The following is a 23,666-nucleotide window of genomic DNA, read 5'->3' on the forward strand; positions in this document are numbered from 1 at the left end:
GTGCTGCACTCCCTGCGGGTGCAATGGTGCAGAAGCCACAGACTCAAAGGAGTCTGGGACAGGTGAATGGACGGGTGCCTCCTCAGCAGGAGCATCAGCAAGAAGTAAGAGATCACCAGCAGCAATATGGGCCTCACCCTCAAAGTCATCCTCGAGTTGATCCTCATCAAACAAGTCGACGTCGTCGTCAGCGACTACGTCGAGGGGCATATAAATAACAGGGTACGCGGCAAGGGGCACAGGGGCACGTATCACCGCGAGTGGCAAATCCCCATCAAGATGGCCATCAGCAGGCTCTACTACGACATCGGGCAGCGCAAAGGGCTGGAAGTCGTCGTCGTCCGTGCTGGTAGTATCTGAAGTATACACCTCGTGCTCTGATGAGACTATGTTGTCTGATACTATAGTCATGGGGTCCGTAGTGTCCGACTCTCCAGTACCAGATGAAGGTATGTCGTTTGTAACACAAACACACATATGCACAAATAATCAATCACATAGTCATATAAACACATTAGTCACCAATAAGCAATCAAGAAATTTTCCTAGTCCCACTAGTCTAACCTCCCAGCCTCCCAGACTGAATCTCCTAGTCCCACTAGATTAACCTCCCAGCCTCCCAGACTGACTCCCTAGTCCCACTAGACAATTCTCCCAGCCTCCCAGACTGACTCCCTAGTCCCACTCGACAATTCCCAGCCTCCTAGACTGACTCCCTAGTCCCACTAGACAACTCCCTCAGCTTCCCAGACTGAGCCTCCTAGTCCCACTAGACAACTCCCTCAGCCTCCTAGACTGAGCCTTAACTAACAAATAAATGTGCTCAACTTTTTGTTTGTAAAATAAATATTTTGTACTCAGGATCTGGACTTAGTGGATGCAATGTAAAAATGTTTTCGTGAGAGCCCTAGTGATCACAGTCTAGAGTCGAGAAGGAATCCTAGTTCGCTATGATCAAAGCTCTGATACCAAGCTTTCACACCCTGACTTTGCGGAAGCGTGGGTTAATTTGGTGTGACTTCTTAATACCATAGCTTAATCACAACAAAGCTATATGAAAGTAAAACCATGCAGATCATCCATTGATTCATGTTTCAAAATAAAAGTACCACAACATTGTTTTAAAACGCTGACACATGCATCGAGTTTACAACACTACAAAATGAAAACATTGTTCATAAGACACAAACATGAAATAAACGCAGTTTAAGAACTGTGACTCGTCCAGGTAAAAGGCACAACCCCTAAACTTGGATGACCTCATAACTCTTACGCAGCGTGAAAACGTAGCATACCGTGCCAGATCCTTAATTCCCTGAAATACATGTAAGTTGGAAAAATCAACAAAAATGTTGAGCGAGTTCATGTGTAGTGAGTATGTAAAACCTTTGTAAGTATAAAAATCCCTGGTATGTAGCAAATAAGGAAATAAGAGATCACCAATGGTTTGCAAGGCCATTGATATGTGTGAAGTGCAGTAGGAAGACTCAAACCTAGCAGATTTTTGCGTCGGGCACCAAGTCACCCCGAGGTCCGTACTGTTGGGCCTGGGGCTGGGCTCGCTACACCCAGATAGATCTACCGCTAAAGGCCCTCGGTCCTACACTGAGGATTAATGGCCTCAAGTTCCCGCCTACCCACTCACATGATCTAAGTAGTAACCCTCCTTACGCTAATCATACCATGTATAAAGTATTCGTAAACATTGTAACATGTATTTCACCCCCGCAGTTTAGAAACTGAAAACAGTTTAAGAGAAAAGGGGGGACATGAACTCACTGAAGTGCGTCTTGAAATAGTAATCTCCCAGTCAACCTGCTGCATAACGACCTACACGTACTAACTTCTATTAGACGGACGACCGTCCTTAGCTTAAGGTTAAATGTCTTTGGGAAATAGTTAGACAACTATTTCGTGTGTACACTTCTTATTTATTTAGTTATTTTATTCCTTCCCAAGGATGGGGGTTTTAAGACATGTGGGTTTATATAATTCCATGAATATATTATTAAGTCCCACTTAATATAATATATTTTAATTCATTCGTTTAAAACATTCTATCTCCAAATATAATTATTTTTCCCAAAAATATTATATTTCATTCCATGTAATTCCTAAAATAATACTTTTATCAAAATACGCATTTAAGAGTATTTTTCCGAAAATACATAAGTTACGCTGTAAAGTTCGGGTGGTAATAATAATACCGGTGTAACTTAAATATTTATTGTGAAGGCGTTGGTATTATTTTGGAGTCGTTAATATTCAGTACGTTCCAGTAATATTATTTTTTACTCTAAAAATAATATTTATGTAGTTCACAAAATAATCATAAAAATTCACACAAGTGCTATTATGAAAAATATATATTCTAAATATATATTTTAGCAAGTTTTATTTATGAAAATCCCACCTCCGACACTTGGAAATTTTGTAATAAAAATTCACGGCGAATTTTATTTGAAAAAAAAAGTCAAAAGTATATTCATAGACACTTGCCATGAAAATATTCCAAGTGTTATTTTCTGGAAAAATTTCGCTAGAGTTTCCTCTGTAACTGGAGGTGGCCACGCTCACTAGCGTATCATTTTCTTTTCAAAACTCAATCAAGAATTTTCAACCTTCGATCTCATCTGTACACATGTGCCCATGGTTTTGTGAAACCATGGGAGCCCATAGTTTCATTAAAACCATGTGCAAATGAGGGGAACAGTTGGAAAAAGCTGGAATTTAGATTTTTCATTTTGGTCCCTTCCTAAGATAACTATGGCAGAATGTCAATTTTGGTCCCTGAACTTCAGAATCTTGCATTTCGGCTCATTTTTGACACGTTTAAGCCCCGTTAACCTCATTTCAAGGCTCTAAAATGAAGTTAAAGTATAGGGAACTTGAAATTTGCTCATAAATATCCCGGATGTCGGCTCGTTTGGTCGTACGGTTGTGTTGTTCGGTAAATTACGACGGAAGTCGTAACGAACGCAAAAACGATCCAAATTAAGCGACGAATGGAATTTTATCATGCCAATCACTAAAATAAAGTATTTTAAAGATTACATAAATTTTTGGATGTCCGGATGTATTCAGAACGTAAGATATGCGCGTAAATGCAAACTTATGCACTTTTTGACGCTTTTAGTCCCTGAATGACCAAAAGTTTATTTTTGCGCACCAAACACCTCAAAGCTTAATTCTAAGCTATGTAAAGGATATTTAGGGCATATTTAACTTATGATCAAGTTCCGGAAGGTTCGTTACTATACGGATCGCTATAGTTTTGCAGTTTGACATAATTAGTCCCTGCGATCGAACAAACTTGATTTCAACACACCAAACCATCCAAAACTTATTTCTAAGTTATATGGAGGTTATTTAAGGTATGTTAAGCCTTTCACTATTCCGGAGTGTTGGTTGCGTTAAACTGGTTATATTTACGCATCAGTGCGCGTATAATCTTCCAGAAAGCGATTTAGAGCTTGAAATCGGACAAGAATTGATATGTGAAAACGATACACATATTTTTACAAATCCCAAGTATGAAATACGATATTTCTTTGGTTTGGAATTTGTTTGATGGTTGAAGTGACACAGGTGTCACAGTCTCCCCTACTTTAGGAAATTTCGTCCCGAAATTTAATTTTAGAGGAAACTTGTGAAGACAACTGTGACGGTTTCGCTTTCAAATAAATCCATTAAACCCTAAGTAAAACTCTGGGCCATGTTAGGATTTTTTTAGCGAAATTGTCAACCCTCAAAGTGAAGTCCTTGTAGTAGCAAAACATGGAGTTCCAAACTATGGACAGGAGAACGTTTCTTATGAAGAATTATCATAGGAAACTGTGTGTGCTTGAAATCAGAATTGGGGAGTGTAAGATAAAATGACATTGGTCAAAGTCCAAGACTTCTCCCGTATCATTACTCTTGTTACTATAGGTCTTAACACATGACCAAACTTCCTGTGGTTTCTGTGCACTAAATTCCATAATTATGTAGGCCTCCATAATTACTAATTCCTTGCACAGTCCGCACAATTCATTTCATAATGCGTATGGGAAAAACCAATTGAATAAACATGAAGCGATTTGTCGAGACCACCAAAGGATCTTTTTTTAACTAGATCAACGAACGACCCTTTTAACTAGATCAACACATGATCTTCTTAACTAGATCGTCGTACAATCTCCTTAAATAGACCACTTAAGGGATCTTTTTAATTATATCATCACATGATATTCCTATCCAGATTTTCAAATCAATTTGTTTAAATAGACCACTCAAGGGGTCCAATTATAGAATAGTACTTTATAACCCATGGGACTTAACTACAACGTTGAAGTCCATTAAGGATTTAAGATAGTACCTTTAGTCATCCTACTATGAATCCCTCATATGAGATATGGAAGATTCTATGAGGATTTGGATGGATCACATAAAAACACAAAACATATAAGAAAACACATAAGCACATATTCACATAATTAGTTAACTTGATTCTTTAATTTGTTATCTTTGGTCACGGGTATTTAAAGCACACCAGGAATCCAATCCGTGGATTTCATTTGGCACTTTAAACATAAGAATCTAACTATGGAGATAGAAAGATCTTAATAGGAATTCAGATTTATCCTTATTGAATCGTAATATACGTATTAAGGCATACGAATAATTCAATTTAGGTCTCCGATTTGATTGTTAATCATCCATAAGGATCTAATTATGAGGATAGAAAGATCCTATTTTGGAATTTGGAATTTTGTGTAACGAGAGGTGTTTCGACACCTTGCACTAGGCGTGCTTAAGTCGATACACAAGGTAGAGAGTTCATGAGGTTGAGGTGCTAGATATGCCAAGCGACATATGAAGCAGAGTTTGAAGGTTGGGTACCACGTATGTTAAGTTGATCATACGAGTAGGGTTGACTTGGGGTTGGTTTAGACCACCTTGGTTTGGGTCGAATTGACAAGCATTTGTCAGGTGACCGAGTCGTCCACGTGATGCACACAGACGACACTGCAGGTAAGCTTGGTGAGGTGCATTACATTTGTTGCACATAAGCACATACCGGCATTAGGTTTCCTTGCAAGAGGTTGAGCAACAGTAGGATTTGTAACAGCTTTGCTTTGGATTGCGAAGCGGCACATGTTAATCAAATATCCCCCATCGTCCACTATGGGTACATTTGAAAATAGAGTATCTGATTCGGATGATGACGGTTGCATTGATTGTACCAAGGAGCAGTTCCCTTTTACAGCTTCATCCCTGAGGCGAGTCATGATGATAGCTAAATCAACGGTCTTCTGGAGTACGACGCCTATTTGTTGGGCAATTGAAGCACCTGGTCTGGACACTCGAGTCTTGTTGCGATGAAGAGGCATCATGAAGAAAATGAAAGACATGGGAGGAAACAAGGGAAATGAAAACAGAATGCACAAAAATTGCGATCATTTGTTTGTTACCTAAGGCAAACAAATGAAATGGTGACTAATCAAAGTAAATGGGTCAATATAATGTATCGCGAAGACATGCTCGCCTATAAGTGGACACTCACCCCAAGAGTTCCTAGGTAAGAGTGATTGGTCCGATACTGCGGATTTGTACGAACACTCTAGCCTTAGACAGAAGACCCAGGGTACAGGCGCCCACCCTTCCAGTTTGCACGTGTTCACATTATTTAGACCAAACTTTGACGAGATTTTGAAAACTTTGAAGGTTCAAAACCTAGTAATCAATCATCCTAGAACAGATGATTAGTTTTCAAAGCGGATTCAAAATTTGTGCTCTTATTGTGGTTGTCACCTAAGGATAAGTGACGGTATTGTTTTAAGACTAAACACGAGATAACTCGCGTTAGGGTCCTAGGAAGGTTATAGTCTAGGTCAAAGCATCACTAATAACCTAATTCCCTATAACCATTGGCTCTGATACCAATTTTTCTGTCACACCCCGACCACGTAAAACAACAAGACGTGGCGGAAACGTCGGGAGTGTTATAACAGAATCATTGTTTCACAACCATGGATCAAATAATTTTGTTTTATTGAATAAATGAACTCTTTGTTTTAATACAAATCAAATTAATACAAATATTGTCTTTCAAATTTTAAGGTCGCTAAGGCACGAGTCCATCCTACGTGTAGCATGTATCAACAATCATCACAAAGTAGCACCTGAAACATGTGTAAAAATAGGTACGTCAGCATAAAAATGCCTGTGAGATACATAGGTTTTATTGATTTAGGATTCATGACTTATAAGTTTAAGGAAAAATGTTTAAGAAAAAGTAGTCATGATCCTTGAAAAAGGTTTTCTTTTATAAATCATTTATAAGAAATCAGATGATATAAAATAATAATACATAGGAAATTATATAAGTAAGTAGAATAAGTTTGTATAAAAATATATTGTTTTGAAAAACAATATTTTGATAAAAAGTTTCATAGTATATATAAAAATATATTTCGGTTTTAAGAAAGTTGAATAAGTTATATATTAAAATATATTTTAGTTCCAAAACCATTAACCCAAGTGTATTGAATAACGCCACGGTATGTAATACGATGAAAACACTTATATATAAGAAGTACCAGCGGCGTATCTACCATGTTTTCATCATATTACACCCGTCCCGTTATCTAAACACTAACCAAAAACCAGTCATTAAGTAAATAGTATATTAACCATACTTTAGTTGGTAACATAAATAAGTTTTCAGTAGTATATCAAAAGTATACTTTGGATTTATAAATAACATATTAAACTATGTTTTGGTTTGAAAATAACATATTAAAACTATGTTTTGGATTATGAAGATAACATATCAAACTATGTTTTAATGATTAACAAAATATATGTTGGTTTTTGTACAATATCCCAATGAGAGCATATCAAACTATACTTTTGGGAGTATAACTTAATATACAAAAATAATGTGATTTAAGAATTCATTCAGACCTAGTGTATCTTTGAGACTATAGAAATACCACAAAGGCAATCCCTATTTGGATGGAGCAACAAATTGGTTTCAGACATTCCATGACAACAGGAATGGGGTGTCAAATCCTATAGCGCTATATCATACTACCAACCGATCTGGTGAACAAAAATAAGTACTATTCAAACAATTAATTTCATAATCTTTGAAAAATCAGTGTTTAAACCATAGATAGTCATTTAGTTTGTCAAAAGATAAGTACTAACATGTATAATCAATTATACTTTGAAATCATGAAAATAACAGATAGGTACACATGCTTCACCCCAAAACAGTTGAAAACAGTAAAAGAGGGGACTATGTACTCACTTGAGAGTGCTTAGAAGTCTTGAGCAACTACCAAGCAAGCTAGAGGAGTCCCGGAATCAAACGGCACCTAGTATAGATAACTACGTAAATAAACCGGACCTAAATCGGGAGATCGGATAGTATGAGGTCTCGTAAACCAAATGAGTGTGGGAACTCATATGATATGGTTTAACAAGGCCTACATACTAAAATGAAACCTATCCTAAGTGCTTACGACCCATCACGACCCGTTTAGGTAGCTTGCGCTACTTTAACGCGTCGTTTGCGTAAAACGCGTTCGAGACGTCTAACTAGCCCTATGACAAGTATTATATGCCAAAACATGTTTAAATATGTTACATAATCAGTTATGTGACAAAAATTTAGGTTACACATGCTTAATTACCAATTATGTATGAAAAGGGCATTTTGGTAATTTACCTAAGGCATATAAACTACTTATCATACAACTACTTAAACGAAGTGACCATAAGGTATAACCTCGGAATGTTATTCCCTATACAACTATGGTCACTAAACATGTTTGGTCGGATCCTAATGATTGACCAAACGGGTCGGGTTCGAAATTATAAGCGATTGTTTAGATCGCTTTCCTTACGACCCTACATAAGCACTAATCTAAAAAGTGACGAGCTAAACATGCTAGAATATGTTTAGTTAAGTTAGAAAATAGGTTTGGTATTAAAACAAACGGTTTTAATACCCTAGAGTAGTTTGGTTACAAAATACGCGAGAAAACGCATTTTGGCCGAAACTACGACTCGTCACTGAGCCTAGATAACGTGGTAATCAGTAGGTATAGTCACTCGGGACTATAACCATCGTGATTACGCTCACGTTATGAAGTTCAAACGAACTTCGCATTGACCATAAACTGGTCAATGAAGAAAGTCAAACGCAGTTTGACTTTAACGATAAAGACGAATGAAAAACGCGAAAGAATACTTACAGAAGGTCCCCGCAAGATTTGAACCCGATTCTCTCTCAGGTAGGAAGCATATACTTCCACTTAGAGAGCTTGAATCAGATTCAAATGTGAGGAATGAATGAAAACATGGTGGGTATTTATAGGAAATAGAACCGTACACATGTGCCCATGGTTTTGTGAAACCATGGGAGCCCATAGTTTTATTAAAACCATGTGCAAATGAGGGGAACAGCTGGAAAAAGCTGGAATTTAGATTTTTCATTTTGGTCCCTTCCTAAGATAACTATGGTAGAATGTCAATTTTGGTCCCTGAACTTCAGAATCTTGCATTTCGGCTCATTTTTGACACGTTTAAGCCCCGTTAACATCATTTCAAGGATCTAAAATGAAGTTAAAGTATAGGGAACTTGAAATGTGCTCAAAAATATCCCGGATGTCGGCTCGTTTGGTCGTACGGTTGCGTTGTTCGGTAAATTACGACGGAAGTCGTAACGAACGCAAAAACGATCCAAATTAAGCGACGAATGGAATTTTATCATGCCAATCACTAAAATAAATTATTTTAAAGATTACCTAAATTTTTGGATGTCCGGATGTATTCAGAACGTAAGAGATGCGCGAAAATACAAACTTATGCACTTTTTGACGCTTTTAGTCCCTGAATGACCAAAAGTTTATTTTTGCGCACCAAACACCTCAAAGCCTAATTCTAAGCTATGTAAAGGATATTTAGGGCATATTTAACTTATGATCAAGTTCCGGAAGGTTTGTTACTATACGAATCATTATAGTTTCGCAGTTTCACACAATTAGTCCCTGCGATCGAACAAACTTGATTTCAACACACCAAACCATCAAAAACTTATTTCTAAGTTATATGGAGGTTATTTAAGGTATCTTAAGCCTATTTCACTATTCCGGAGTGTTGGTTGCGTTAAACTGGTTATATTTTCGCATCAGTGCGCGTATAACCTTCCAGAAAGCGATTTAGAGCTTGAAATCGGACAAGAATTGATATGTGCAAACGATACACATATTTTTACAAATCCCAAGTATGAAATACGATATTTCTTTGGTTTGGAACTTGTTTTATGGTTGAAGTGACACAGGTGTCACACAAAACTCGAAGGTGATGATGGATGTGGGTGTGTGTTCGGCCGATCCAAAGAGAGGGAGAGGAGAGAGTTAAAATTTTGCTAAGTGATGGCACAAATGAGATGGTGATCCTAAGGTCTTACTTATAGACCATCCATTCTCATTACCCACTAGATATAGTGTCCTCAAGATATTAAACATTTTGGATTAAAATAATAAAAAATTAGTGGGGTGTCCCCACATGGAACCGATTTTGGTTGCAAGGGGGGGGGGGTTGGTTAGTTTTCAACTATAAGGTTAAGCACTAGTTAGTTTAATTAGAAGGTTAAACTAATTACTAGTGTGTAGTGTTTTGTGACGGGTGTTAGGGTATTCGGGGACCCTAACTAGCTTAGAAAAGGAAAAATAGTGTCATTGACAATATTTTTATGTGCCGGGTAAAGTCCGGTTGTTCGGTTGGATACTGATCCGTTAAAGTGTCAAACAAAGCTTTTAAGTGTCTTTAATATTATTTTTAGTGACACAATGTATTCCCGACACTTTGGAAAGTGTCTAGTATTATTTTTCCTATGTTTTTGCACTTTACTAGTTAGCTTAAATGCTGAATTTTGTAGTAGAGTGCAGGATTTTGTGTTTAAAACATATTTTTGGCACATCCGGTCACTATAACTATCACCTAGTGACGCAGTTCTACAACCCTCATTTCCCTATACTCTCTACTAGTGTAGTAAACTATTCCCGGCTCATACAGGCCTTAGAGGCAGTGTCTGCCTGGTGCTGGCTATGTCAGAACTTTTTCTGGGTTATCCGTTCATTGTGCTACTGTGCTTTTGTGCATCAAGTTTGTCACTATAGTTTGTATGTAAATAATGGAGTGACAGTTAATAAAGTATGATGCAAGTATGTGTATTTATCAGAATTCAAGTAGCAGTTTATCCATAATTGTAAGCAAGCACAGTAATTAAGCAGTAATAAAATACTAATTAATTCGTACGGATACCTGGTTTGGTGAGGGTTGTCACAAAATTACCGAAGCAATTAAGTGATCACATTAGTTAAGTGATGTAGTGTGCTAAGAGAATGTGTTCAAAAATGTGTTAATCAAGTGGTTTGCGAAAACAGTTTCAGGATATGGCTCAGGATATTAAGCTGTATCTACGATCAAACAATGAGCAAAAAAGGTAAAAGGTGACACAGGATGTACGAGGAAAGCCCTTAATCAATATAGATCGCCGGCACAAAACCTCGGGAGCTGACAATCGCAGCTGCCTTGTTCCTCTTATTGCTTTAACGTCAGGATACATTGCAGGATATTGATCGGATCACTAGGTGTTACAATGTTTGTTGTGAAAGTGAAAGTTACGAGAAAGAGAAGTGTGAGAGCAGTGAGTGTTCGTGTTGTGTCCTATTTGATCCGAGTTATCCATCTATTTATAGTTACAAAGTACAAACAAGAACTCCTATAAATAAGGGATGCTCCCGAATATTCCATTGTGAACGTTGTAGACCGAGTAAAGCGGCTTCAACGTCTTTCTTCGAACTACTTAGACCGAGTCTTCTGGAGAGAGAGAGTCCTCATGAACGTTGTAACATTCAGGATGTTACCAATATCCTGAATGTGTAACCCGGGGTATGAACAGATATCATATAATCAGGATATAGCTCAAAATATTGACTAAGATATAGGCTCAGAATTTCACCCATAACAATTGTCCCCAAAAATGTTACCGTTAGGTATCCTGACGCTAACGGTTACATTTTTCATGAGTAACGAGGTAATTAAGTGATAAGACACTGATGGGACTGGTTGTAACCACACAACCTACATTTACTCATTTCACCCCTATAACTTCTCATGCTCATCATCATTTAACCTTCACCGAAGAGAAAAAAGGTAAATATCTCTCTCTCACTTCCATCTTTTTCCTCCATACTGTTCAATATTCCGTTGATTATATGGCGAGACAGACAAGATCTAGCTCCGGCGACTCTGCTCCCACGTTCATCCACCAGAATATTCTCCAAGATCCGGAGAAGGAAATATGCTCTTTCGACAGTGCCCACTTGTCGGCCCTCAAAACCTTCGGCATTTTCCCGAAAGGAACGGTGTTCCGGCCATTTGATCGGGAAATCCGATCAGATATGGTTTCCGACGAGTGGTTGTGTTTTAATGCTTTTCCTTTCACCTTAGGGTTACAATTTCCTTTTTCAGACTTCATCACCGAGTTTTTCAACACTACCAGAATCTGTTTTAGTCAGACAATGCCAATGCTTTGGCGAGTCTTGTCTGTTCTTGATCAAATCAAGAATAATCATATCCCTGGCCTTTCCATTCATGACCTCCCCTTGGCATACCGGCTTAGATGCCATGGTTCTTGTTGATTTTTGTTCTATTCCACTTCAGGCGATCCACTGATACTCTGAGCCACCAGGAACGAAGAGGAGTGGAAATCAAAGTTTTTCTTTGTAAAAAGAGATTCAATCCCTGGTGGAGCGGATTATCCAGTGAAATGGTTGAAAAAGGGTAGGACTTAGGGTTTTAGGATGATCCTGCCTTATATCCCGCTTTATATCTTGTATTGACTTTTCTATTTTCTTGTACACAGCTGACTTCAGGAAACTTGCACCCCCCTTAGCCGTCTCACAAAAAAGAATCGACACCATTAGACTTCTACCAGAAGCCGAAAGAAGTTTCAACCCATCTCCAGCATCTCCAAGTCCACTTTCCAGTGCAAACATGTCTGGTAAGGATCCTGCACGATATCCTGCATACATGTCTTTATTTGAAGTATTTAGGAAAGAATTTTACTCCCTGTATGCAGATTCCAGCAAAGTTCCAATCCTCCTCGATCTTGACGAGCTTGACAGTTATCCTACCCCACCCATTATCAAGAAAGAGGCTCCTGCTTCTACCAGCTCAAAACCGCTTCCGCCTCCCAAGCCCACTACGAGGGCTCGTGCTTCCACCGCAAAAAAAAGGAAGGGCTCTGAAGTTACTGCCCCCGGCTCCGAAGGGTTCTCCTATGATGAGCTTAGCTTTACCGACTCCTTGGAACCAATGACGTCCTTCCTCAACAAGGTAATATCCTGGTACTATATCCTGCATAATATCCTGATAGAATATCCTGACGGGATATTCAGGTTAGTGAATATTGACTTATACCTGAATTTTAACTTACAGGGCCTCCAGCATCTGCTCCACCTTTACAACGAAGCCTGTGGTACCGCTGCACTCCACGAAGCTAGGATCAAGCAGCTTGAAACTACCGTTGCTGACCAGGGGGCCATTGCCGAAGCGATGACTCGGCATTACGAGGACAAGCTTAAGAAGGTCACCCAAGATGCTGAGGTCAAGCTGGCTACCGTCCAAATGGATCATGAACAGGCCATGGTTTCATTCGGGGAAGGGATCAAAGCTTCTGCTGTTGTCTCTCTGCTACAGGCTCGCATCAAGATGGCTTATGAGGCCAAGGAGACAGGGCTTAAGTGCCCAGCCTGGCCGGTTGAATCCTGAGTAGCTAAACTGAAGGAGCTTGGAGGCAAGGCAGTGCCATACCCTGGCGAGACCGGTGAATCTTCTAAGTCGGCAGAAGTGGTGGACAAGGCCAAGGAGAAGAAGGATGCTGGTGAGGATGCTGCTCAGGATGCTGAAGCTGAGAAGACGGAGAAGACTGGTGAAGACGCCGCTGTGTGAGGGCACTTGAGTTGGCGATGATGGATGTTTATGCCTAGGCCGGAGCCCACTTTTTTAGATTTGATGGTTGTGGTCCTTTGAACAAATTACTTTCCTTGTCTTTAAAACAATTTACTTTCCTGCACTTAGATAATATGATGACCAAAGGTGGATGGGTCCTGGGTTTCAGGATGAAGCCCTTGGTCATCAATTAGTATAATCTGTTTTGAACAATATAACAGTTGGAGGTGGATGGATCTCAGTTTGAGATGAAGCCTTCAACTGTTATGTAAATATAACTACGAACTTATTGTGCTTTCGGTGGATGGGTCTTAGTTTTGAGATGAAGCCGAAAGCACAATCTTTTGCCATGTTAATAATATAACTCTCTTTTGACTTTATTTTTGTTGCCTTACTTCTAGTACATAAATTTTATTCTGAAAACAGTTTCCTTTAAACATTTTTGGGAACATATTCTGAGAGTATCCTGAGAGATATCCTGGTCAGGATACTGTCACATAACTCATAAAACTTATGCTGTAAAAAGGAGAGACCATACCAAAGATTCCTAGAGAGTCAATTCCAATCTTCCATCCTAAGAATGTCCCCAGTGCTCATTTGTAAGTTTTAATCTATCCTTAGTTGTATAATACATGTCCCATGTGTTCAATATATTTGGAGACTTAGGAATGCAAACACAAGTCATACTTTAGCTTTTACTGAACGAATCCCGAATATCTTGGGACAAACCCTTAATATCCTGGGATAAATCCTGATATCCTGGGGATAAACCCTGATTTTCGTGCGCTACAGGCGGGAGTGTACAAACTCCAAAACTTAGAAAGGTGAAAACCTTTAAACCTTAGAGAGTATGAAAATACCCTTTCGTGAGAGAGGGTGATCAATCCTCATATACCTTTAGGATCCAGGATATAGCCAACAGTAACGAAATTGTCAGCCACTTTTACATGGACTGGTCCCGCTACCTTGAACTATCCCTAGATAACTTGCGCTCCAGGCGGGGTGTTTAAACCCATTTCGAGAGAAAGGTGAATACCTTTAAACCTGTGAAGGGATCAGGATCCCTTAAGCGTGAGAGAGGGGGCCAATCCTCTAATCTTCTGGATTATCCTGAGCGTATATCCTAGAGGTATATCCTGAAACATATCCTGCAAAACATCCTTAAGCTAAGGTGGGTGTTAGCTTGGCAAACACCCCTCCGATGCTTAAGTCAGTAATTGGTCCAAAAGAGTAAATAATATCAAACATATTAAAAGAGATAGAATTCATACCATCCTGAGTTAGAAATTAAATTCCAAACTCACTTGAAATAGAGCTTTAGATGTATAGCAATCCAGGATCTTGGTAGCATATCCCCCTCCATATTCTTGAGTCGGTATGCTCCTTTCCCTGATTCTGATCCAATCTCATAGGGTCCTTCCCATTTTGGAGCTAATTTTCCATCAGCAGGATTGGTAGTATTTTGAAAAGCTTTTCTTAACACCCAATCTCCGACTTGAAACCTCCTAGTCCTTATATTCTTGTTGTATGCTCTGGATATCCTCTGTTGATATGCTGCCATCCTTAGCTTTGCTGCATCCCTTGTTTCATCCACAGTATCTAATTCTTCACACATTGCTTCAGGATTCTACCCAGGATCCTGAAGGTTGGATCTTGCCGTAGGTATCACCATTTCTGTTGGGACCACCGCTTCTGCTCCAAATACTAAGGAGAATGGAGTTTGGCCAGTTGCACTCTTTATTGTTGTTCTATCAGCCCATAAAACAAAGGGTAGCTCTTCTGCCCATCTTCCTTTCTTAGCTCGTAGTCTCTTTTTCAGGTTGTTGACTATTATCCTTTTTGAGGATTCTGCTTGCCCATTTGCTTGAGGATGTACCGGGGTAGATGTGATCATTTTGATCCCCCAACTCTTGAAAAAGTTAGTGGTCCTCTTGCTTATGAACTGAGAACCATTGTCACAGATTATCTCAGCTGGTACTCCAAACCTGGTCAGGATATTTCTCTTTATGAAGGATACTACTTCTTGGTCTCTAACTTGGACAAATGCTTCAGCTTCAACCCATTTAGAAAAATAGTCGGTCATTGCTAGCATAAAAACTTTTCCTCCCGGAGCTTTCGGCAACTTTCCCACTATATCCATTCCCCATTTCATGAATGGCCAAAGGGAAGCTATAGGATATAATGGTTCAGTTGGTTGGTGCAATATGTTGCTATGCCTCTGACATGCGTCACATCTTCGAGCATATTCTGCAGCATCTCTCTTCATTGTCGGCCAATAATATCATGTCCTCAATACTTTCGATAATAAAGACCTGCCCCCATATGGTTACCACAATCCCCTTCGTGTATATCCTGAAGCACTTCCATGGCCTCAGGATCCTTCAAGCATCTTAGGTATGGACCTGCAAGAGATTTCTTATGCAAAATATTATTTATAATGGTGAATTGTGATACCTTCATCCTAAATGCCTTAGGATTTTCATTGTCAGGAATGTGTCCTTATTTGAGATATCTTATGATTGGAGTCATCCAGGATCCAATATCTTCCTCAGGATCATGACCAGGATCCTGAATGCTTGTTACCTCTTTATCCTAAGCTTTGAAGGGATCCATGGCAGGATACAGGATATGAAGTATCGGTATTTGGGTTCCTTCCGGTATCCTGATTGATGATCCTAAGTTTGCCAAGGCGTCCGCTTCAGCATTATCCTCTCTCGGTACCTGTTCCAGTGTAAAAACATCAAAATATCCTGCTAATTTTTTGAGAATATCAAGATATTCAATTAATTTCTCACCTTTAACTGCATAAGATCCATTAAAATGATTAGTGATTAACAAGGAGTCAACATATACTTGCAAACTTTTAATATTCATGCTCTTAGCCAATTCTAATCCTGCAATCAAAGCCTCATATTCTGCTTCATTATTAGTGGCAGGAAATTCACATCTAATAGCCTGGGGTATTATGTCCCCCTGTGGCGATTTTAGTAGTATACCTGTTTTGGTCAAAAATCACACAAGGATAATGCAACCAAGCTCTCTGTTAACGGGGAATGATGCTTGTAGTGATGGATAAAGTAAAGGATCACTTAAATGTAAATTGCACAAGTGACACAAGGATTTATACGAGGAAAAAGCCCTTGATCAATGAATGATCTCCGGCATAAAAAACCTCGGGTGATGGAAACTACCGATCACCAAACTTCAATATAATAAACAATCTTTACAACTTTGGATGGTAACGAGCTAGGTACAAAGATCGCTATGGTGTAGTATGCTAGAGTGTGTAAGAAATGTGTTGTGTCTTCCGAATGCTTGAGAGTGCCCTTTATATAAGTGTGTGTGGTTGAATTTAGGTAAGTCACCTAACTACTAGCTCGTTACCCCTTTAGAAACAGAAGTAAATTTAGCCTAACTAAACGCCCGTAATTTGTGCTAAGTTTCCATATTCTCCACAACGTCTATTTCTGGTTATGCATGTGCGAAATTAGCGTGAAAGATTCCTTAATAACGTTGCCAAGACCAGGTCCAACTCGTAATTCCTGCAAAACAACATTAAATATAAAGAGAACAATCGTTAGTATGAGGATCCTTAGGATGATCCATGATCCTGATCCTGAAGCTCTTCTGAGGATCACTATCTGCCAAAGAAACAAGGATCACTTGTTAGGATATCATGTAAGGATCATAGGTCACTAAAATCCTGCCCTAACAATACCCAATCCTACTCCTCTAACATTAGATGCACCATCAGTAAATAATGTCCAGGATTCTAAGGTTTCTCCTAGTTGTTGTACTTCTAGGTCTACTTCATTTTGAATATCACTACTGAAATCAGCCACAAAGTTAGCTAAAGCCTGAGATTTTATGGCATTTCTAGGTTCGTACACTAGATCATAGGCACTCAACTTCACTGACCATTTAGCCATTCTTCCTGACATCTCAGGTTTCCTAAGCACATTCTTAACAGGATAATTGGTTTTGACATGAATCCTATGTGTTTCAAAGTAATGTCTGTTTTGGTCAAAAATCACTTAAAGATAATGCAACCAAACTTTATGTAAACGGGGAATGATGCTTGGTATGATGAACGAAGTGAAGGATCACTCAAATGTAAAATGAACAAGTGACACAAGGATTTATACGAGGAAAAAGCCCTTGATCAATGAATGATCTCCGGCATAAAAAACCTCGGGTGATGAAAACTACCGATCACCAAACTTCAATATAACAAATAACTGTTACAACTTCGGATGGTAACGAGCTAGGTACAAGGATCACTATAGTATCGTATGCTAAAGCGTGTGAGAAATGTGTGTGTTCTTGCGAATGTTCAAGAGTACCATTTATACAAGTGTGTGTGGTTCTATTTTAGGCAAATCACCTAACTACTAGCTCGTTACCCCTTTAGAAATAGAAGTAAATTTAGCCTAAATAATCGCCCTTGAATTGTGCTGAGTTTCCATATTTGTCATAACGTCCATCTTTGATTATGCATGTGCGAGATTAGCGTGATAGATTCCTTGTTTACGTTGCTAAGACCGGATCCAACTCGTAATTCCTGCAAGATAATATTAAGTCCAAAGAGAACAGTCGTTAGTATGAGGATCCTTGGAATGATCCGTGATCCTGATCCTGGAGCTCCTCTGAGGATCACTATCTGCCAAAGAAACAAGGATCACTTGTTAGGATCACATGTTAGGATCACATGTAAGGATCATAGGTCATAAAAATCCAGCCCTAACAATTGCCCCCAAAATATAAGGAGTATTTATGTAATATAAATGAGTTATATTTTGCTGAATCTTATCTATAACTAACTCAACGGATATATAGCCGTTACGGTGGAACTATCCGTTGCGGTCTGACGTCATGGAGGTGACAGCCCTGCACAATCATGATTATAAATAGAAATAGGGATAGAATCGAATGCATTTAAATTCAAAGCAACTCCCTTTATAACCGTATTCAGAAGATCAACCAGGTATTCTCCTTTTCATCTTCTTCTCTCTTGCTATGTTTTTCTTCTTCTTCTTCTATTCTTCTGTAAAAGATGTTGCTCCGGAACTCCCCTTGCAAGGATCCTAACAAGAACAGCCCCTTAAAGGGTCAAGGGATCATCAAAGATTCCCCCTCCGAGAGGTGTTGCTTCATCGACCCTCAAATCGATAAAATCCGTCGTTGTTTCCCGGCGGAAACCCTTTTCAAGTCTTTTAGTCCTACCGCTCTGAGTGATTTCATCTCTGAGACTTGGGTAGCTTTCCCGGTCACTCCTTTCTTGATAGGATATTCGTATCCTTTTCCTCAGTTCACCCAATCCTTTTTCTCCCTTACCGGCATCTGCTATATCCAGGCGATGCCGATGATCTGGAGGGTGTTATACACCCTTGAGAGGATCATTGAACAAGAAGGGATTGACCTCGGCATGGCGGAGTTGGCTGAGATGTATGATCTTACCACTTTTGGATCCCATCGATATTTGTTCAAACGAAAAACTGGAGAGGATCACCCTGTTTTCAAAGTTACCAAGAATGACACGAACTGGAAGCGACGATTCTTTTTTGTTAGGAGAGATTCCATCCCTAATGGGAAGGATTTACCCAAGGAGTGGGCTACCCATGGTAGGATAGAGGATCCTGGAAGGATCACCATAGAACTTGTTCCTTAAGATAAGGATCACTAACTTTTTTTTCGTTTATTGTGCAGCTATATCTGTTGCTCATCTTAGGTTGACTCCTGCTGCAAAAGAGAGACTCTTGGCGTTTAGGAAGCTTGATCCGGAGACAAGAACTTTTCAGGTTGCCATCCAGGATTCTCAAGAAGTATCCTCTGCCTCTGTCACAATGTCAAGTAAGTATCCTCATTTGAAAAGTAATTCTATGTAGGATTTTTAAGTTTAATTAGAATACTTATCTTATTTTGGTTGTGTAGATGCTGGGAAATCCTCTAAGTCTGCTTCAAAGTTTGGCATTGATGATCTTACAAATGTCAAATCCTCAAGGAAGAAGACTCCTGCTGCTAGCCCAACTGCTTCAGCCCCTAAAGCACCTATCAGGGGTAAAGGAAAGAAGAGGAAGGCCTCTGAAGCCGAGGATCTCCAAGGTCTGCCCCTGCTCCGCCAACAGTTTCTGGATTACGTCAACGAGGTAAGGATCACTTCCCCTGTTTGTGTATCCTTTGGTGTTTGAGGACTACTTGTTTCTGATGTTATGCCTTGTCTTCCTTGCAGAAATTTGCTGAGATAGAGACGTATGTTGGCCACGTCGAGGATCAAGACCGCCAGATTGCTGACCTCCAACAAGTGGGTGTGCTGAAGGATCTTAAGATAGCTGATCTTGAGAAGGAGCTCCGGGCCACTAAGGATGATGCTGCCAGGATGCTGATCAATTTTGATTATGAAAAGCATGAGATCACCCAGGATGCCAAGGTCTCTGTGTTGATGCATATTTTGTCTATCGCCTTCGTCAATCCGAGTCGTAGTGAAAAGCCGGAAGGAATCAAGTGCATAATGTCATATTTAGTTAGAAATGGCAAGGTGGCAAACTTGTAATTAGTGTGAACTTTCATTAAATAGCCTTGACCATATAAATAGGGGATTATGTCACTAGTTTAGTTAGATTTTAAGAGAGATTTTTGATAGAAGATTTGGAGACGACTTGGAGAAGAAGACTTCTAGAGAGAGAAAGTAGAGAGAAAAAGTTGTATATTTGTGATTCTTGTACCGTACACGTCAAATTTAGCAATGGAATCACGTTAAGTAGTACGTTATTGTGTGTTCGGTCACGTACGTTCACGGATTCCGCACGTGAAACGTTCGTTACGCAATCGAACGGTCGCAAAACCGGTCCTACAATTTGTATCAGAGCTAGGAGCTCGATTGCAAGATCAAACACATCATTTTCGTACCAGATGTGAGCCGATTCGGATCCGATTTCTCCTATTTCTTCATCTTCTACCTACTTTTCACGTTTTTCATCGTTTTTCATCAAATTGAACAGGTAAATACGGTCCGTTTCGTCTGATTTTTGGATATGATGTGCGTTTAGACTCGATCTACAACCCTACCAAGTTTCAGCTCGAAACTCCAAGCCGTTTTGGAGATATCGCAGTTTTTCGGTCCGAATTCGCGTCAAAATTTCAGCTGTGGATCGCTTATGTGGCACTATTGTGGATCGCTTATTTGAAATTAGCATGGATCGCTCATAGGGAAATCAGTTTGAATCGCTTTTAAGGAGAGTATATGAATCGCTCATTAGGTCACCATTCAGGACCGCTCATGTGATAAGATTCTGGTTCGCTCAAAGGGTAAGAAAGGTTGGTTCGCTGATAAGTCACATCCAGGTTCGCTTATTGATACATTAGTGGTCCGCTCATATTGATTTGATTGAGGTTCGCGTTTGTGTCATCTGAGGTCGCTTATAAGTCATCTTCTTCATAAAGCCTGATCTTATAACAGTTGTCGGCTATCTTTATAAAGTCACCGCCCAAATACACTTTACGGTTCAATTAAAAATTAGTTGGAGATAGTGAAGAGTTGTCGGCCACTTTATAGGTTATATAAAATCAAAATTTTGTTTAAAAAGTTGTCACCGCCCCCACTTAAATCCAATCACGTTCAATTTGAAAGTAAATAGGCCCAATTATTGATTAGTGTAGTGGACTGGAGGTGCCGCCCATTAATTGGAGTTTGTATACGGTCACTTGTTAGAATTAAATGATGTTCAGAAACTGCTTGTAATATCATTTGATTTCAGTTATTTGAACCGACCCACTTTTAAAATTACGGCTCATTAAACCCAACTTGCACCGCCCTATTATGTTTAGCAGCCCAATACAAGTTTATGCCCACCGCTCCATTTAGATACCGGTCCGCCTTTGTGTTAAATTGCTGATTGGTCCGCTTTTCCGTCATCCTTGGTTCACTTATTTGTCAACAAACACGTGTCGGGTTTTTGCGAAAAATGGCAATGGTGTTTGATGAACAGGAGAACTATTATTTCGAAAGATTTAATGATTGGCATCACGGATTTCTAGATGAGGGGTATAGGAAAGTGAGCAAAGATGGATGGGCAAAAAGGTTCAAATATTTTGTGTGTTTGAAAGACGAAACGTTGGATGATCTTAAAGACCGATATAGTGTTTTACTGAATTATCTGAAAGATCATGAGATATATCCGTCAAATGTTGAAAAATTGGAGAAATTTGCAGATGCATTACCGATTGAATGGGGTGAATGTTTGAAGAATTTAAGGGAGAACTCAAATTTTTCAAAACTACCTCTAAATCAATTCATCAGCAAACTTAAAGCTCATGAACTTGAAGTTAGAAAGAAAAAGAAAGATTTGATCAAGGTTTTGGAGTATAATGTGCTAGATCTAAGTTCAGATGTGATTGAAGAGATGCACAAAAGGGTTACTAAATGTATCAGGACAAAACATGTGCTGAAATACGATTTCAAACGAGGTTGTTATATTGATAATAATGGAAATCCTTTTGATTTCCTTAAAATGTTCTGTGCAGGTACATTCATAGCAAAGGAAGAAGAAAGCCCAAAAGCTGAAGAATCAGTGAAAAATGAAACAGTGTGCTTTAAGTGTGACAACTTTAAGACAGACAATGACAAACTCGTGAAAGATATGACAAGTTTGGCATCTGAAGTCAAAAAGTTGAAAGACGAGAAGCACGTTGTTGAAAATCAGATTCTTATTTTGAAAGAAAATTGTGAGAAGTTGAAAGCTGAAAATGACAAACTGTTGGTTGATTTTAACAGTTTGACATTGAAAAATCAAGAATTTGAAGGGCAAATGAAAATTCTTGAAGATGGGAGAAATGTGTTCAGTAAAAACAACATTGAAAAACAGAAAATGATAAATTCCCATCTTCAGAAGATTGTCGAACTTGAAAAAGAAGGTGAAAGCGCTCAAAAGAAAATCAAAGAGTTGGTAAAAGAGCTTGAAAACAAACAGAAATCTTCAGAAGATTTAGATTTCTAGATTAAGCTTGAAAATAAGAATCTGAAAGCGAATGATTCAAAATTTCAGGAACAGATCAAAGTTTTGATAAATGAAAAGTCTGTTCTTGAAAATTTGAAGAATGATAATGAGAAAACAATCAGGTCTCATTTTGGGAGAATATCTCAGCTTGAAAGTGAAGCTGAGAATTCGAGGAACAAAATTGATGAACTTGAGAAGAAATTGATAGGTTTTGTGACTAAATCTGACAGTTTGAATTTTCCCTGTCCAAAACCAATCAATTCAGTTCCGATAAGTGAAAAGGCTACAAACTTTGACAAAGTCAAAGTCGAAGATTGTGATGAGAAAACTGATGAGGAAAATGAGAAATTTTATTCAGCAGATGAGTCTGAGACAGAGTCTGATGCTGAAATTAAGAAAAAGAAAACAATTTCAAAATTAAAAGAAAAATTTCAGAAAACTGTTTTGCAATCGACTGAAAAGGGAGAATGCTCTAAGCAAAAACCTGTGAAGAAGATTGTAGAACAGAAACAAAAATTTAAAAATGAAGAAAAAAACTCATCAGTACGATCATCCAATCAAAAGAAAAAAACACGTAAAGTAGAAAATGAAAATTCAAAATTTGTTGTGTGCAGGACGAACCACAGTGCTAAAGCGTCAAAACCAGCAAATTTGAGGAATGAGTACCACCAGGCCAAACAATGTTACGATTTGAATGTTTGGTACAACGGTGGTAACTGGTATGATAACAGGGTGTGCTACAGCTGCGGATATCAGGGGCATATTGCTGTTAACTGCCAATACTGGAGTTATGAGACCAGGAGGTGCTATAATTGCAATATCAAAGGTCACATTGCCAGAGATTGCCCAAGAAGATCGAATGACAGATTGAGGGCTAATTCTCAGAAAATGGCAAAGAAGATACCAGTCGTTGTCAAGCCCAAAGAATTGAAAGCTTCGGGTCAAAACGTCAAAGAACAGTCAATTCAGGAAAAGAAAGTTAAACTTTCACAGGGGCAGAAAGACAGACTGAGGAAAAAGAGAAAGAAAGCGAGAGAATATCTCGAAAAGATTTTGTCCTCGGGTTCACGGGATAAACAGAATAACAGTTCTGATGAATCTACTCCCTCAGTTGCAAAGACAAGCAAAAAGAATTCATCAGATACAAATCTGGGGACAAAAGAGGATAAGAAGAAGAAGAAAGTGAAGTTTTCACCTTCTGGCGATGAATCTGTTTCTTCGAAAACAAAGGAGCCACATGTCGGCGATGAATCTGACTCATTAAAGTCAGACAAGCCACATTCAGGCAATGATTCTGGTTCATCAAAGCCAGAGGAGCCATTGGTTGAGGTAAAATTGTCGAAAACACCCAAGGCTGGTCGGGCTTGGGTGGATCTTTTTAAATGAAAAACCTGACTTGCCGGAGCTCCCAGGTTTGTAAGAGTGGAGCATGAATCGGCATCTTTTTAAATCTGTGTTTGAAGATTTTGCAGGACTATGCCGGAGATCCCAAGATGGTATCGTGGATCATGAATCGGCATCTTTCTTGAATTTTATTCGGTAACGTGAATCATGCAAACGGTAAAGAGGTTTGGTTGTGTTTGTGAATGTTTTACAAGTGGTACAGAGGATTCTGGACTGCATATGGTAAATCAAGGACATTAACTTGTACTTGGATTT

Source organism: Helianthus annuus, chromosome 17, assembly GCF_002127325.2.
Source record: "Helianthus annuus cultivar XRQ/B chromosome 17, HanXRQr2.0-SUNRISE, whole genome shotgun sequence".
Lineage (NCBI taxonomy): Eukaryota > Viridiplantae > Streptophyta > Magnoliopsida > Asterales > Asteraceae > Helianthus > Helianthus annuus.